At 34.6% G+C, this 19,406-nt stretch overlaps 1 long non-coding RNA gene across 3 annotated transcripts; it reads right to left on the reverse strand.

Annotated features, from left to right (window-relative positions):
- Window positions 1-2,111: 2,111 nt before the first annotated feature.
- LOC104109059 (uncharacterized) lies at window positions 2,112-7,220 on the reverse strand. Of its 3 annotated transcripts, XR_011413970.1 has the most exons (4): window positions 6,497-7,220; window positions 5,341-5,526; window positions 5,032-5,181; window positions 2,112-4,818 (listed from the first exon to the last, which is right to left on the reverse strand). It is a non-coding gene; the product is annotated as an uncharacterized lncRNA (long non-coding RNA). The 3 variants fall into 3 exon arrangements; XR_689146.4 differs by lacking the exon at window positions 5,341-5,526 and having other exon boundaries at window positions 6,497-7,217; XR_689144.4 differs by having other exon boundaries at window positions 5,341-7,215.
- Window positions 7,221-19,406: the final 12,186 nt, after the last annotated feature.

Consider the following 19,406-nt stretch of genomic DNA (forward strand, 5'->3'; position numbering starts at 1 on the left):
AAACCAGGGAAGATCCAACCCAATGCAAATGAACCTAAATGCAAATAAACCAAGGCAAATCCAGCCCAATGCAAATGAATCAGGGCAGATCCAGCCCAAATGCAAATAATTGCTAGCAATTGTGCCCACTATGGATGTGCAGACTCCGAAAGGGCCGATCCAGCCCAAGCGCTATAATAAGCCAAATCCTGACATGAATCAATAAAGCATGTTGCGGTGTGCAACCCGGTCCCATAAATATCACTCACAACAAGCCCTCGGCCTCACTCAGTCATCAATCTCTCCAGTCTCTCGGGCTCACAACACTCACGCTAAGCAGCCCTAATCAGTAATACGAGATGTGACAATATACGATAACGGAGACTGAGATATGATATTAAATGATAAATGCAACTAAGTAAATAACTTCTATTAAGCAAATAACTCAACAACAAAGCCTAAACATTATTTTGGCATAAATTACAGCTCAAGTGCTCTAACATATAGAGTATAGTAAAAATGTTCATATAAGATAGCTACATAGTTCCATGGAATAGGCTAAATGATAATTCACACGGTGCACGCCCACGCGCCCATCACCTAGCATGCGCGTCACCTCAACATTAATCACATAATACGTAATTCAGGGTTTCATACCCACAACATCAAGTTAGAAGTGTTACTTATCTCGAACAAGCCAAATCCAATACAGAGCAAGCCAAGTGATGCTCCAAAAATGCCATCTCGCGCGTACCGACCTCTAAACGACATAAAACTAGCCAAAAGCAACTCAAATACATCAAATAATGCCAAAGGAACCAAACCCAATAGATAAAGGTCGAATCTATAATCAAAAGCCCAAAATCAACTCAAAAGTACAACCCGGGCCCGCACCTCGGAACCCGACAAAACTCACCAAATCCGACAATCCATTAAATTACGAGTCCAACCATACAAGTTTTATTCAAATCCGACTCCTAGCGAGCACAAAATCCTCAGGTTCGGAATTCGGTTTTTCGGATTTTATGCCCACCCCTAGCGAGCACGCACCTGCGGTCCCTTATGCGCAGGTGCGAAGACACCAGTAGCCAAATATTTCAGCAACATCAACAAGGCTCCAAACGATCCGAACCCCGTTCGAAACTTATCCGAGCCATTCGGGACCTTGTCCGAATAAACCAATAAGTCCCGTAGCATAATACAGACCTACTCGAGGCTTCAAATCACACATAACAACATCAAAACGACGAATCGCACATCAATTCGAACTTAAATAAACTTTGAACTTTCAACTTTCAAAACTCGCACCGAAACATATCAAATCAACCCGGAATGAACCCAAATTTTGCATACAAGTCCCAAATGACATAACGAAGCTATTCCATTTCTCGGAATTCTAATCCGAATCTGACACCATCAAAGTCAACTCCCAGTCAAACTCATGAACTTTCCAAGCCTTCAAATTTCCAACTTACGCCAATTAGCGTCGAATCCTTCTAGAAATATCCAAATGCAAATCTGGGCATACGCCTAAGTCCAAAATCACCATCCGGACCTAACGAAACACTCAAAACTTCGTTCCGGGGTCAAATTCACAAAAGTCAAACTTGGTTAACTCTTCCAACGTAAAGCTTCAATCGTGAAATTCATTCTTACAAATCGATTCCGATTAATTTGAAAACCAAAACCGACGATTCACACAAGTCATAATACATCATACTGAGCTACTCATGCCCTCAAACTATCGAGCAAAGTACAAATATTCAAAACGACCGATCGGATCGTTACAGAACACTTCTTGCTTAACATATTTTTGTAGATAATCTAATAAGCAACCTACAATAGAGAAATGCAATTTATAAACTCATGGTCCCTGAGGATAACTCATAAACAAAATTACCAAAGGAACAGCCTCAAAATGCAATATGGACTTTAAATTCAGGTCTTATCCCTTCCACTCACAAGACAAAGGAACAACCTACATAATTGTGAAAACTACATCTAACCATTAAACCTAGCTCCAACTTTCATAGAAAAATCAAGCCAAGTAGCATATACACACAGAGATACATACATATATACATACATAATGTTGAACTAACCAAAGAAAATAAATGAGGAAAGAGAAACAATGAGGTAGGAATTATTCATAATAAACAAAGATAAAGAGAAAAGAAAAGATCTTACAAAAGTGATTGTTCAGAAGATTAGACAAACAAAAAAGAAAGAGAAGTTAAGATTGAATAATCAAGAATTAAAAAATGATCCTCAGGCTTGAATAGTCTCTGGGTTGTGTCCTCCAGTTTTTTTTCCCTGTTATACAACTAACTTGTGTTGTAAGAAACTCACGTTCAGGTTCTTTGTGAATTGGGTGAGTGACGTTGTCATAAACTCATCACCCTGTAAAATGATCAATCTTCAGGTGGCAATTCAACATTCTGCTTTTCTTCAGCAGGCAGTTCAATCTTCTCCTTCTCATGTTGTGCTTCTGAGCTCCTCTCTGTTTTCTTCTCAGTGCAATAGCAAGTCAACCACAACCTCATCGAATTGATAAATAAATAGTTTTGTCATAAGCTTGATAAATTAAATTACCAACAACTCAAATACTGAGTCTCATAGTGAGCTTCATTGTATCAATCTCATGTTAATATTTTGAACTCTGAAACTAAAGTATCTGCATTGAATTATCGATAGGCAGGAAGAACTATACGGTCCAGTAGATAAAATATTTGACGAATAGCCTATGCCAAAGGGTAACTGATCTACCAAGCGGCTATTATCAATGTCTTGAAATTCAATGTGTAACTATTTCTAACATATCTTCCATGAGGATCTATATTTTTCACAATCTTGCTTTTATTATCATTAACAGTTCCTTCTCTAAAGCTGCAACAGGGAGGTGCCTAAAGAATGTAGTTTGAAAAACAACTTACAATGCAAAGTATAACATCTCCATATCCCCATTAGATAAGCAAATGAAAGCAGAAAAGTAAACTACAAGATACAGATTCACTTAAGATGTCATAAGAATCCAGCAACTTGAACATAACCATTTACAATATGAACGATTTATAAAGTAACTGTGAGCATCATGCTGCTAAAAGAATGTTAAACTCAAAAATATATCATCTGCTCAAGATAGTTGCCACATGAAATGCTATGCATGTGACACTCCATTCATGATATGAACAGGTAAGGTTAACAGATACTTACCTTTGGACAGTATTCAGATCAGACTGCTTCTTCCATCCATCAAAGGAACCTCCATGATAACAAATGAAAATCTTAAAAGAAACTCTCGCTCATCTTCTGCTACTATCTTCAACTGAAAAAATCACTAACTCAAATTTCTCATGGTTCTATCCCGAATACTATGTTGCTTTTGCGCTATTTTAGCAAGAGTGATTTCAGGTGCTTTGCGCTCTGACACGTTCCTCCATGTAACTACAACAACTACTACAACTTCGATCAAATAAACCTTGAGCAGACCTAATTGAAACATACAACTATTGTAAACTTATATCAGGATCAGACCAGCACTATTATAGCGCTTCCCCAATAAACAGCAAGAGTCACAACATCTGCCCAGACCAAAATTAAAAGAAAAGAGAAAGAATTTTCACAGAAAATCACAACTTGATCTGTCTAGTATTCATTTTGAAAGCAGAATGTAAGAATTTGAAAAATTATAGGTCAACCGACTCAACCCGGGCTCAATGAATTAGGAAGTAAAAAAGAGCAAGTTCAAATAAAATTCAAGCCAATAATATTTGGCAGCTTGCAATAATAACTTTATGGTACCTTAGCCTCACCGATGGATAATACGTTTTTCTCAACCACAATAGTCTTCCTCATACAATAAGCATAAGCAAGAGACCCCCAAGAGAAGGTGATAAAACTAATACTACAACAGTTATCGATGCTTTGATGACGTTCTCAAAGTCTGGCGAATGAAGTCCTAAAACGAATCAAGGATAGAAGGTTTTGGTTCGAACAATTTGTTTAGCATTTAAATTTTCGATTTTCATAAAACCAACAGAAGAATTCATCAGAGTATAACTAAGTGAAGAAACCTTAAGAATCTTTAGATTTTAGACACCATAGTCCAACACATTCATCCTCGGTCCTCACTCAATATTAGTACAAAAAATCAGTTTTGCAGTTCTAAAATGCTTTGAAATTCATTATTTCAGAGACAATGCTAACAGAAAATTGAATTATCAATGTTGAAAGAGAATCAACTCAACAAAAACAAAAAGCGCGAGAAGAATAAGAGAATTGGAGACTTGCCTGATAGAGCAATTTGATAGCTGATAGAGCAGGAAATTGTGCAGTTTTCGACACCCGACCCATGGAGATTGATTGTTTAACATTTGTATGGAGCGAGTCAGTAGTGTGTAACCGGTGCTAAAAGAGATATCCGTTAGGCGTTTAAGATGGAGGTGTTTTGAGCAGGATTATAAGAAGCGACTTTTCAGTTTTTTATTTGTGGAAAATAAGCAAAAAAAAATGACAAAAAGGATAAATATGATTCCTAAGCAAAGAGAGGTGTCATGTCAGCATTTATTGTCCGTGCTTTATATAAAGGTTCAATCTTGATAATCTAATGCTTTTCCTTAATATGTAGCATAACTCAAGAGAACAACCGATGGTGGTGACAATTGAAGCAGTGATATATGAATGGGCGAATATCGGCATCTGCCTGTACCATTCTTCCACAGCTTGTGTGCTATTACTTTTTCCAAAACCTCCCTCTTCAATCTTCAGCCAAAACAAAAGTTCCCCAACAAAACTTTCATGATATCCCTAACAACCTAACTGAGAAAGCCTCTGAATTATCTGAAAATTGATCAATTCACATATTTCATATATACATTTATGTAATCGTACTTAGCTAAAGCAAAATTGAAGATGAATGACAAACAGAGAGAGCGAAAGAAATGCTATTGAAGTTTATTTTTACAGAGAAAGAGGGAAAGAAATGCTGAAGTTTTCATCGAAGTGCTTAGATATAGGCTTCACTTAAATAAAAGTGCTAGAGAGCCCTCTCACCTTCCTTGTTCTTCCAAAGTGTTGCAGCAGGCTATTGAGAGAAAGAAATTAAAGTTAGGATCAAGCAGGAATATACAATATCCAACCAAGGGAAGCCGCAGAAAAATCTCGAATCTCGATTCGGCAATCATAAGTTGTAAACCTCGTGTCCTGCAAAAAGAAAATAATAAGTTCATCTTAAACAATAGAAAGATGGCTTTTTTGATGATATGTGATGAACTATTCCATCTTATTCATCAATTTTCCTCCAGGAACACCACCCACTTTAAACCCACGAATGACTACATCCATCAAAATATAGTTGCTCACCTTTTTTCTAAACATGCTTTCTTCCCTATTATTTGGACGGAGACATAAACCATTTAAAATAGGAAGTACAACCATTTTAACAGTCCAATATCCATTGCACATATGAGTATCAGTATGAAGCAATGACACACAATAAACTGATCAACACTGGCAATTGGTCACTATGGCACATATAGAGCAAATAGCCTGCAAATATCAAGATTCAAGTTCTTAACCTCTCCAATATAATTGAAAACAATGAACAGAGAAGCACACAGGTGTTAAATTTTGCAATATTGACTGACCATACACATTTTCAATCTCGGTTGAACATGGCAATGCATACAAACTGAAAATTATGTCATTACTATTTACCAAGCGTACTTTCAATATATATAGTTATAGAATGTATAATGCTGCAAATACCAATTGCAAATGCTATTCTAAGTAGTTTTGTGTTCACACTTTTTTTTAAAAACATAAATCCCACACTAACAATGTGAAGGCCAAAAGAAAAGGGACACGAAGTAAGAGAATGTAAAAATAGCACGGGCTAGCCAGTTTTCGGACTGCTAATTCAAAAATAGTCAGCATTTGCAAAGTCATTGAAAAATAGCTACTATTTTTCTGCAACACGGACCGGTCCAGCATAATATACTGGAGATTGGTGCACCTGTGTAAGAACTTCCGGCATATTATGCTGGAACTCCAACACGCGAAAAGTTCCAGCATAATATACTGGAGATTGGATCAACTGTGTATGAACTTCCAGCATATTATGGTGGACCGGTATATTATACCGGACCTCCAGTATATTATGCTGGAATATTTTCCGGATTTTGAACGTTTTCGTTCAGATTTATCTTTACATTAAAAGTGGCTAAACTTCGATTACTTTTGAAACTGTGACTATTTTTAAATTACCACTTGTAAATCAGACTATTTTTGAATTTACCCAAAGAATCCCCATGCTCCATACAGCTTGTCGCTCCGACGACTTTAACACAAAGATGAGGATAACCAATATAAGTGAAGTAGACAAAAGCAATAATTTTGCAAAAGGTGCAAACATGAGTTGGTTTAGGGTTAATTAATGAATTTCAATTATCATCATTTATATAAACCAAGAAATTTTAAAAAAAAAAAATCATAAGGGATTAGAGGTTGGTATCATCACCAAGCATGTGTGCGAGATAAGCCTAGAGATAGCTGCTCCGTCAAAGAAAGCCACTACAAACCCATTAACATTCTTCTGAACTATTTGCCAACAGGATTGATAGAAAAAGCACCAAGGCCATCATCTGATTGATAGAACAGAGCACCAAGCGCTTTATTTTTTGGAGTGAAACGTCTCGGTATGCAACGTTACGCCATTGTACAGTAAGGGATTTGGAATCATCAACGTGTACTCAAGTTTGAGACATATGCGAATTAGCAGAAATTGGATACTGAGAGTTGCTTGTTAAGAAGGTAATAGAGACAATGGAGTGACATTGTAATTGAATCCGCTTCGTTTATTCATTCTCTTGGAAGCGATGGACTTTCTGGCGTGAAACGTTGTAGTGCAAAACGTCGTGGTATGAGAGAGTTAGGGAAATTTTGGGATTGAAATTTCCTCACATGTTTGAATCCTTTTGGGAAGCTACCACATACGTGTAATTTTAAACTTTAAAAGTTGTCGGCTACCTTAATGTGGCTTTATAAAAAGATTAATTCGGTAATTGGTTGATACTAAACCAATGTGAATTGGTGAGTATGTGGTAGTCAATTAATGAAAGCTTGATTGTTGCGTTGCAAGACCATGAGCTATCAATCACTGAAGAGATGCTCGTGAATGATTAGATAATAACCACTTGAATGTTGGCTAGGAAGACTTTGATTGAAAGATTAAATGGTTGGAAGATGTTTGCAATTGCGTCATAAAGGAAGCTTAATTACGAGAAGAGTGGAGGAAGTTTAGCAGATGCACAAGATGACGAAAAGCCTTACAATCAACTATAGACAAGAGTTTTCTTTCTTGCATTGCACTTCTTTCAATGTACTTTTTTTTTGTAATTAGGAGTCGCTTTTGTAGGAATGAATTATTTTAGGAATTATTAGTATTATTATGTAATTAATAAATAGTTTGGGTACTTTAACTTCGATTTCAAACTTAGTTCTTTAGAGCAGGATCATTGCCATAATGAATTGGAGAAGATCACTAATAATTTATGTGAAGAGATTTCATCAAAAAAATTCAATATGCATGGCAAATATTTATACATGATGGTGAAGGAGTGCCAGAGATTATATTGCCAAAACATGAATTTTGTCTTTTCTGGGGTTGCTAACTATGATGAGTATCCACAAATATTTTGTGTGAGTAAATTTTATTGCACTGACTTATTCCCTCATGTTTTTATGTCATTAATTTTCTGAGTTTGCATCAGAGGATAAAATTGTATGGCTTGAAAGGTCGGAAGTCAAAATATTTCTTTAATAAAGCAATTTAATGTTTATAATTATAATATTTAAACCACCACACCATATCACGGATTTTCAATCCATCTAAAAGAAGTGCAACCGCTAGCTGGATATATTTTTTACTAGATGAGGATATGAGATGCCTACAATTAAAAAGATGTATGCTAGACGAGGAGACGGATACATATTTTACCTGAGTATGATCCCGGATTATGTCTTATTAACAAATAAATTTAGCTAATTGATTAAAGTAACAAAATCTAGCAAACTTCTCTAAAATTGTTATTTTTTCAAGGTTGGCATATAGCTTGAAACTATGTATTAGGCGGGATTTTTTTTCATGTTAATTATTCACATGTTAATATAGGGACAACTAGGTTTGTTAGGTTATTTTTCAGTCCTTTATTTTTATTGATTAAAAATAAGTCAAAGTCAATCGCAATCAGATAAAATATGTCCTTCCATCATATGAACTCTAACACATTCCCTTATTCCACTAAATCTCCTTTGCTTTTCATAATTGAACTTAAGTTTCAAAAAAAAAAAAAATTTGTTTCCAGTTACATGGTAACTTGATCTCCTTTTATTTTTCTATTAGAACTATATTTACGATTCAATGCATATAAACGTATTGCACGAATCTATTTAGAGAAAGGAGGAGAGGAAGACACTATTCCACATTCTTCATCATAAAAATTTGAAGGAGTTTTAGTTTTAAGTTGTGTTGTTTTAGAAAAAAGTAACAAAATTCGGCAAACTTCTCCAAAATTATTATTAGTTCTCTATTATTTTTTTCTTCTTTGTATTGAACATTGTTTTCATTTAGGATTGTATATAAGGATCAAAGAGTTGAACATCTTGAGCCTTTTAGCTTTACTGATAAATTCAAGGTGTATACTCATTCAATAATTCATAAAAAAATCAAAATAGAAAAGGATTAGAGATTTATCAATCTTGTGCCATTCCAATAGATTTTCATTACCATATTCATCGCGTGTTATTATTAACGTGCAATACACGTAAATAGAAACTATTATTATAAAAGCACGAATGGTTCACGCTAAATGTTGCACGAAAAAAATATCCTTGAAATATTAACCGATTTTTATACCCTTCAAAATTGAATTATTTCTTCAAAAAAAAAACAATAGAATATAGGATAAAATTGTAAAATTTAATGCCTAAAATATAGGAGTTTAAAACCAACTAATACTAGAAAATTTTAAAACCGTAAAATAACGTGAACCAAGTTATAGTGCATAAAATATAGGAGTTTGTTACCAATTAATAATAGAACTTCTTAAAGTTACCTATCATTGGAAAACAAGAAGTACAATTTTTTAAGCCAAAACATAACGTAATATTTCAATGCCATTCTAACTCTTTTTTTTAAACTTATGAAAGAATAAATAAAAGAATAAATAATTATAGTAAGCTTAAACGTGTAGAACATATAATTAGCCGCCTATCTTGTTTCGGCTTCAAAATCAGAGGTAGTCTTTAAATAAAATTCTATTTTCTACTATTACTTATACCAAAGTAGTCTATCAATTTATGTAGGATTTAAAAAATACGGGTAAATTATTATGATTAGGACATTAGTTCCTTTTTTTCCCAAAGATGTGTCTTATGTGACCGACTTTTAACCCTTCAAAAATGAATTATTTCTTTAAACAAAATTAGGATATAGCATTTGATTTGGTAGGTATGACGATCTTTTAATATGTATATGGTAATTTGGAACTCAAAAAAATTCCATTAATAACTACTCATAATAAAAAATTACTTTCAAAAACTAAATTACATCTCAATGTTATTTGTGATGATTGATTTGAACATACTAAATAGTTTTGATATGAGCAAGTATACTTGTGTATAGACACATGATGACTCATGTGCTTTCTAATAAATTGGATTAATAAGAATTTGAGTTGAATAATTTTCTAGCGATAACTTTTGTATAATATAATTTCTTCTGTATAAACAAACAAATATGTTTTTAATGTGTGGGTAAGAAATTAAAAGTTTTAGACCTAAAAATGAGTAATAATTGAAACAGAATAACGTCTGTTTGCAATAAATTTTATGCAGAAAAATAAAACTGTCACAAATAACTATAAAGAAAAAAGGATTTTATTGATAAACATTGCAGGTTACAACTTTGTTTATCCCTTGATTCTTCCCTCTGATTTGTTATCCGTAATTCGAGGGCCTTAGCGACGTATTTCTCGAACGTAGGATGATATGCATCTTCTTGATGTATGTGATGATCAAGAAGCATGTAACAGCACTCCATTTGGATCTTGAATGTTGCTAAAACTTTGAGCAAGACATATTTGACGTGATCGTATATTTGATCTCTTTGTGCATATTTCGGGAGTTTATGAAATTGCTCAGATGATCTCCCTTTTCGAGATATTCTTTAAGGAAATATGTAACCCTTTTTATAGGAGCGACTTAGGGTTGAGGTAGAGTAGCCTCCAATCAAGGGTTTTGGTAGAGTAGCCTCCAAGCAACCCCAATAGACTCCTAGAATATCAATAGTCATCTTGTAGTATCTTGAATTTAGGATTTAGGCTGATCCGTTAAAATTTTGATGTCTACAAATGCCACGTACTTCAAGGTTTGTCAGGGTGTAGGCTTGCCGAAACTTAAAGACGAGACTTGAAGTACTCAATTATCGCAACATATAATTTTGAAACTTGTAGTATTCGATTTGTAGGAGGAAGAGATGAAGGGCAGAACTGGTTCCATTGGGCGTACCAATTTATTTGCAATAAATTTTATGCAGAAAAATAAAACTGCAGTCACCAACAACTATAAAGAAAAAAGAATTTTATTGATAAACATTGCAGGTTACAACTCTATTTATCCCTTGATTCTTCCTTATGATTTGTTATCCGTAATTCGAGGGCCTTAGCGGCGTATTTCTCGAACGTAGGATGATATGCATCTTCTTGATGTATTTGACGATCAAGAAGCATGTAACAACACTCCATTTTGGATCTTGAATGTTGCTAAAACTTTGAGCAAGACATATTTGACATGATCGTATATTTGATCTCTTTGTGCATATTTCGGGAGTTTATGAAATTGCTCAGATGATCTCCCTTTTCGAGATATTCTTTAAGGGAATATGTAACCCTTTTTATAGGAGCGACCTAGGGTTAAGGTAGAGTAGCCTCCAAGCTAGGGTTTTGGTAGAGTAGCCTCCAAGCAACCACAATAGACTCCTAGAATATCAATAGTCATCTTGTAGTATCTTGAATTTAGGATTTAGGCTGATCCGTTAAAATTTTGATGTCTACAACGTCCAACTGAAAAAAGTTCGATGAAATACAGGAGCAACGAAATGAATTTTAAGCTTTGTTTTCTCCATTATCAATATATCTTTATCTGGAGATATATATTAGACTTCATATATCTTAAGGTTTAACAAAAATTATCATAACTTCACATAAAATAGTAAATAATAGTGCATTCTTTAAGTTATTTTCCAACTTTATTACATAACTTTGTGATTCTAGAATGTTTAGTTTCAGTTTGTCCTCCTATATTATATCAAACATTATTCATGACTTGGTTTGTATGATATATTGCATTTTTTAATTTATTTTAAGTAACTAATTTCGTATGGTGTACATATTCAATAATATATGCAATTGAAAGTTTATTACTATCAATATGCATTTCTTGTACAATGCACGAATATAGAGACTAGTATATATATATATATATATATATATATATATAAAATCATTACTCACTAACAATTGAATATAAAATAAACAAGTTACATACACCTATTAACATTACATGAATTAATATTGTTATCAACTGAAACAATAATAGAAAAAAAATATAGAAAACTGAAGAGCGAAAACCCAACAAACTTTATGTCACGACCCGACGAGGGCCATGACTGGAGCTGAGTCTAAGAATACTAAGCAAGCCTACCTCATTTTTCCATATCAAAAATTTGGCAGTCTCCTCTGTACCGGAGCAAACCAAAACTTTAAACCTCTCAGCCTTCAATTAAGCTTGTTTCTTGATTATGTGTAGATTACCTATGTTAATTATGGCGTGGGGGCAGGATTAACATATAAAATCATTTAAATAAAAATAACAAGCGTTGTTATTCGTACAATAAATCTACAATATGAATCCTACAAATAACAATTATTTAAGTTTGTTTAACACGTTCAAAAGGAGTATAATCATTCTAAAGTATTTGACAAAACTTACTGATCACGCCCAATTCTAATCCTCAAAAGGATAAGCGGTCGCTGCAAATATAATCCGGTCTAAGAGTCCAGAGTCGAATCCCACAGAGAACTAAGGCTTAGCTATAATTGTTCAATATTGCTAAGAAACACAAGTCCAAACAATTTCCTAATTATAAAGATTATAATATTTATTTTTATGTAATTAACTAACAAATACTAGAAAGCAGTACAACTATCAATTAACAAGGATAAGGATTGAAGACAAGACTAAGGAGGCTTAGAGTTATGATTTCCCCAATTGTCGGAATCCTTCCCGTTGTGTCTTCTATAATTTTGCCTAAGTATTCTCTACCGATCGTGAGTACTTTGGTTGTCGTAATTCTCTCTCGAGCAATTATCGCAATTTACTAGATGTATTCTCTTGAACTACACTAGCTGGCACTTACTTCACCGCTCACTACGATCGCACCAAGGTTTCGTTATCTCTAATCCCGCCTTTAAATCCTCCGTATTGATCTCTCACATACGTTAGGAGTGATGTTGTTCAACAACTACCTAAATATATACTTTCTCTCGAGCAGTATACACTAAATAGGTACAGTCAATTGATGGCCATTCAATTAACAGCAACAAACACATAGTTGAACAAATAGAGAAATCCAACGGCTCAATTATATTAAAACATAACACGAATTCATCCTCCAAAAGGTTCCATCAAAACCCTAGATAACAAATTAGATATTCATAATAGTATGCATAATTACAATACTAGAATTTATAACCAATAATGAAAATAGGAAGAAGGAAGTGAGAAACTTGTAGAAGAATTCTCCGCCTTGCTCCTAGTGTGTTCTTGCCTCCTTAGGTCGAATCCCAGTCTCCTTAGCCTCCTTAAGTCTAAATTATTTCAAAAGTATGTCAAAGGTATGTCAAAGGTCCTCAAAATACCATTTTTCTATGTATATATACCAAGTAGGGTCGGACCCAAATAATTATACCTTCTCCTACGCGAAAAAGGACACTTTTCCAGGTCAGGACGTCCGCGGCCGCGGATTTTACCCAGTGTTCTACCTCACATCCGTGGCCGCGTATTCGACCGTATTTTTCACCCTGTTCTGTTTGGAATTTGGAAAAACTTAAAATATAAAAGTTGTAGCCCTTTGAATTAGCTTTCCAACCATATATTATGGAGCTCATGGAGTTCTGAGCGAAATGTTATGTGCATTTTACTAGACATTGCGCAATATGCCTACTCGATTCTTCGTTCGTTCTTAACTATCAAATTTGATCCCCGAACACGATCCCGGCTTAATTCCTTAGGTTTTTACTCAGATTTCAAAGCTCAAAATCACTTGAATTCATTTTCTAATATCTACATAGCTCAGAATCACTCCTACATGGCATAAAACACACAATTAGTGCAAAACACTAGCGATTAAATCTCAAACTCAATTAAAGTGCAGTAAATTAGAGTGTAATAAGCGACTAAAATACGTAATTATAGCCTATCATCAACACCTCACACTTAAACCATTGCTCGTCCTCGAGCAATCAAACTACACTTTATATAGACACGACCTTTTTTAAACAATTCTCCTAACTCATCACACCAAGAATACTTAAAATAGACAAAGCACAAAAGCGTAACATCTTCACCTCAAGATTTGACTTACAAGTACCACGCATTATTCACAACTCACACACTTACTCTAACATAGAGGTCATTGACATTACCTTTCCTTCATGAATTAAGTACCCTCACACAACAAAAGAGAATAGTTCCACACAATAAAATTTAAGAACACTTAGGAACTCAAGGTAGAAAGAATTCGCTCACTCTCAGAAATAACATTTATATGCCACAAAAGATGCACCATAGGCTTGCCCGTAGTGTACTACTCTACTAATCGAGCTCATTCAGTCTAGGATCAAGTAGGACTTTATTTGGTTGTAATGTAGGCTGCAGGACGGGTAGGATACATTTAGATATAAGAGTGACTACACCTCCCTAAGCACTTTAATACATATACTTTAACATTCAAACAACTTACTTATGTCAATCCAAACTCCACCTTCACATCAATGTATATTAACCCATACTTTTTTAAGCACAATTACATCAAGAGTCACCACTTATCAAGAAATATTTTTTTTATTCACAGCAATACAACTATTTTTTTTTCTTTTCTTTCTTTTTCAATTCAAGTGGCTCTTACTTTTTCAAAACAGTGCACCTTTCTCCTAATTTCATTAGTTCCACTCAAAAGCCAAACCATCCATCATACACTTTAACTTTTACATAGTTCATAATAATTCAAGTGCTCATGAGAGGTTAGAAGGTTCAAATAGATGGTTAATTCAAACAAATGGGTAAGGCTTGTAATGTGGTTGCCAAAGAAACATGATTACAGGCTCAAATGGATTAACTACGATATATAACAATTAGGCGGGTAAAATATATATATGGCTCAACAAAGAAACGCCTATATCACTTCCAAGACTGAATAAAACTACTATTTCGCTTTGCAAATACACGGGGCAAGTTCTAGGCATCAAATATAATGCACAAAATAACACCCAATCCTCACACACACATGGCACATAACTCACTCAGGATTGGATTCATCAAGACACTCTAATCAAAGCAGTTAAGTAAATTTAAAATCATACAATTTAAGATACTTATACAAGAGTCAAGAACTGAGTCTAAGCGTCACAACCAAAGTACTCGCTATTCTCAAGGAATAACAAAGTCAAGAGATATTGCTTCAATTCAAAACACAACACAATGGCTCATATTCCTAAAAAAAAATAAAACTAGCTACACCCGGTTCAAACAAAACCCTTGAAAAAGAACCGCGGTACAAAGAAAAACCAAGGGGCAATTGCTACACTACCTAACAAAAGTTTTTTTTTTGTCTTTTTCCTTTCGACTTAAATCCCTCAAGAAAATTGTCAAATAGATCCATCGTCGGGAAAAGTCTAATCTTTTCTATTTTTGTAAAAAAAATAAATTATTCAATTAAACTAACACAACTAAAATAGCATAGAAAGTCACCCAGAAAATTTCCTCACCCCACACTTAAAATTGTGCATTGTCCCCAATGCACACCCATAAATATAAGAGGGTAAAAGAAACTCTCTGGTAGGCCAAAGGCTGAAGCACTAGCAACTCATGGGGTACTCAGACTTCTCCCAGGCCTGGTCCTTCGTATGGGTACCTCACACTTAGTTCTAACCATCTAGTTTGCTGTTGCATTCTTCCAATGGATTTGCGTTCCATGCTCCTAAAATATCAAAAATCGACACTATAAAAATAATACAATAAAATAAATAAATAAATAAATAAAAGCAGTAAAGATGAGTTGCCTCCCAACAAGCACTTGATTTAACGTCGCGGCACGACGTAAACTACTTTTTGTCTCCATCCCTAATTTGGCTTCAAGTTTTCGGTTATGCTCCAAGGGTGGTGGAACAAATCTAATTGGCCCAAGCAACCATTGTACTATTCTACACTTCTTGGCATTTAGATGAGGTATGTAGTCTTGTCTTTCTGGCAAGAAAAATTCCAGAATGTAGGCACCTTGTTCCTCATTCCTTGACTCCTCAATCGGCTTGGATGACTCTATTTCCATATCGTCATCCAAGCACAATGTGGAAAAATGTTTGGAGTGAGGCCAAATACGCACAAACACATGAGTTTCAGGACTTTAAACTTCCTCAACATCAATGATACTAGAGTCAACAAAATTTATATCCTCAAAGTCCTTGGCTGACTTTAGTCTCACTTCTTCAACATCGACATCCTCAAATTGTAGTTGGCTAGGTGGTTGATGTTCTACTCTGACCTCCTCAATTAGCACCTCAAATTCACGCTCCTCTTGGCTACTTTCCACAAAATTGTCTTGTTGAACATTAAAAGCTTCAACTAGTTGACTCACTTGTGCCTCCAGGTTGCGAATAGTAGCATCTTGCCTTTGTATGTGCAGTTATTTCTCATTATTTTGTTCCACAAGGCACCTTAGCATCTCACTGATCTCCTTCAGGTCATCATCCCTGGGTTCTTTGTTCCTATTAACTTCACAAGAAAAAGAAGAACCGTCAAAGTAAGGGGTTTGGGGAAGATAAGAAATATAAGCACAACCATGAAAGTGACCATCTTGACCACCACACATATCACATACATTCCACACATAAGATTGAGTTGGTGCACATAACTTGCTCTCGAAAATATTTTAAAATTTTTTCCATGGGTGGTTTTCTCCACAATATGCATAAGGAGGATTAAAAGTAGAATTAACAACATCAAAACTCTCATAATTCCAAGATGCCATATTTTTTAAAAAATAATTAACAAGTAAGACAAAAAAATAATAATTCAAATACAGAAAATAAAAATAAAAGTTCAAACTTGAAACCTAGCAATATGTACACCTACAACTACACTGTTAGTTCCCCGGCAACGACGTCAAAATTTGATCACACCCAACTCTAGTCCTCAAAAGGATAAGCGGTCGCTGCAAATATAATCCGGTCTAAGAGTCCGGAGTCGAATCCCACAGAGAACTAAGGCTTAGCTATAATTGTTCAATATTACTAAGAAACACAAGTCCAAATAATTTTCTAATTATAAAGATTATAATATTTATTTTTATCTAATTAACTAACAAATACTAGAAAGCAGTACAACTATCAATTAACAAGGATAAGGATTGAAGACAAGACTAAGGAGGCCTAGAGTTATGATTTCCCCAATTGTCGGAATCCTTCCCGCTGTGTCTTCTATAATTTCGCCTAAGTATTCTCTATCGATCGTGGGTACTTTGGTTGTCGTAATTCTCTCTCGAGTAATTACCGCAATTTACTAGATGTATACTCTCGAACTACACTAGCTGGCACTTACTTCACCGCTCACTACGATCGCACCAAGGTTTCGTTATCTCTAATCCTGTATTTAAACCCTCCGTATTGATCTCTCACATACGTTAGGAGTGATGTTGTTCAACAACAACCTAAATATATATTTTCTCTCGAGCAGTACACACTAAATAGGCACAGTCAATTGATGCCCATTCAATCAACAACAACAAACACATAGTTGAACAAATAGAGAAATCCAACAGCTCAATTATATTAAAACATAACAGAATTCATCCTCCAAAAGGTTCCATCAAAACCCTAGATAACAAATTAGCTATTCATAATAGTATGCATAATTACAATACTAGAATTCATAACCAATAATGGAAATAGGAAGAAGGGAGTGAGAAACTTGTAGAAGAATTCTCCGCCTTGATTCTAGTGTGGTCTTGCCTTCTTAGGTCGAATCCCCAGTCTCCTTAGCCTCCTTAGGTCTAAATTATGTCAAAAGTATGTCAAAGATATGTCAAAGGTCCTCAAAATACCGTTTTTCCATGTATATATACCAAGTAGGGAAGTGCCCAAACAATTATACCTTCTCCTACGCGAAAAAAGATACTTTTCCAGGTCAGTACATCCGCGGCCGCGGATTCAACTGCGGATTTGGCCGCGGATTTTACCCAGTGTTCTGCCTCACATCCGCGGCCAGATCCGCGGCCGCGTATTCGACCGCGTTTTTCACCCTGTTTTGTTTGGAATTTGAAAAAACTTAAAATATGAAAGTTGTAGCCCTTTGAATAAGCTTTCCAACCATATATTGTGGAGCTCATGGAGTTCTGAGCAAAAGGTTATGTGCATTTTACTAGACATTGCGCAATATGCCTACTCGATTCTTCGTTCGTTCTTAACTATCAAATTTGATCCCCGAACACGATCTCGACTTAATTCCTTGGGTTTTTACTCAGATTTCAAAGCTCCAAAACACTTGAATTCATTTTCTAACATCTACATAGCTCGGAATCACTCCTACAAGCAAGACATAAAACACACAATTAGTAGAAAATACTAGCGATTAAAGCTCAAACTCAATTAAAGTACAGTAAATTAGAGTGTAATAAGCGACTAAAATACGTAATTATAGCCTATCATCACTTACCTTCGTAGTCGCAGATGAACCATTTATGATATCTTTGATCTTCACTTCTCTGGCTTCTCTAATTAGCTTAGATGGCATTAAAGTAATATCTTTATTTTGCGCTTTCATACCATCATGCCTGTAAATATGGAATTTAATGGATTATCAAATATTTCTTGGCATCTTAAGAAGTAACGTTTTGGGTCAACAAATAATGTCATATCTTACCAATTTTGCATCTCTTTTGCTCTTTGAAATGTCGGGTGGATCAACACACTACTAATATGAGTCGTAGATATACCAAAATTCCCTACTAATAAATGACAAATAAAGCTTAGTATAAATTTAATTGATAAAGAGTTAATTGTGCTTATAAAAACTTCTTATATAATACCTTGAAAAATCGACCCTTTCACATCACAAAATGCTACGACAGGTTTCTCATCTATCAATTGTTGTAGAATTTCACCATCTTTTTCAGCTAGCTCATCCCACATGGTTACAGTTTTACGATCATGCCTAAATTTTACAATTGAAATATGTGTTAGTTGCAAGAAATAAGTAAATATTTTATCTGTTGTAGTTACTTAATATAAATATTAAATAGCTTAACTAATTTTTACTTACGTTTCATATGTAACTATTATTTCGAGCCTCTTTTTTTCTCCCACCATTGGTGGTCCCTTTGCTTTTATTGGTATGCAAATTACATCTGTATAAAATATAAAGAGAAATCACATGTAAGTTACAAAGTATTGTGCCCACTTCACATAAATTGAAACGGAGGGAGTATAATTTAAGAATGCAAGTGTAAATTATCCAAGGGCATCTAACCCTTGTCTTACACGGCTGAAGACCAAGGAATATTTCTTATTAATTCACTTGGTGATAGAAATTGTGTAGTTTGAGAACGGTAAGGAACTACTAAGTTATAATATAATTAGATAGAACAGGTCCTTCGTCTATGCAACTTCTCATTAAAGAGAACATGGTCCCTAAGAAGTCCGACGAAATCAACATCTTTTGTTCCATCAAATTATATAGCACAAAAGTAAATAATTTTTTCAACCTTCATATATTCGCATATTTATATAAATACAGAGACGATTGCATCCTCGCTGGTGATCATGCATGTTGTTTTCACTTTCTTTTCTTTTCTTTTTTGTTTCGACTACCTTTGATCTATTTTTATTTAGTTTTTAGGTGTTGGCCTTTTCTATATTGCAGATAGACCCATGGGCGTTCTTGCAACCATGTCAAGCGGCACACATTCTTGGAATGTTGGAGTACAAAATTGAAAAGTATTTTTGTTTTTTTGGAGAAATTAAGGTATATTAAGGAATTAATGTTTTATGTTATTGTACGGTTTTTATATTTAATAGGAAAAAGAAGGTACGAAAGGG

This window comes from Nicotiana tomentosiformis, chromosome 2, assembly GCF_000390325.3.
Source record: "Nicotiana tomentosiformis chromosome 2, ASM39032v3, whole genome shotgun sequence".
Taxonomy (NCBI): Eukaryota; Viridiplantae; Streptophyta; class Magnoliopsida; order Solanales; family Solanaceae; genus Nicotiana; species Nicotiana tomentosiformis.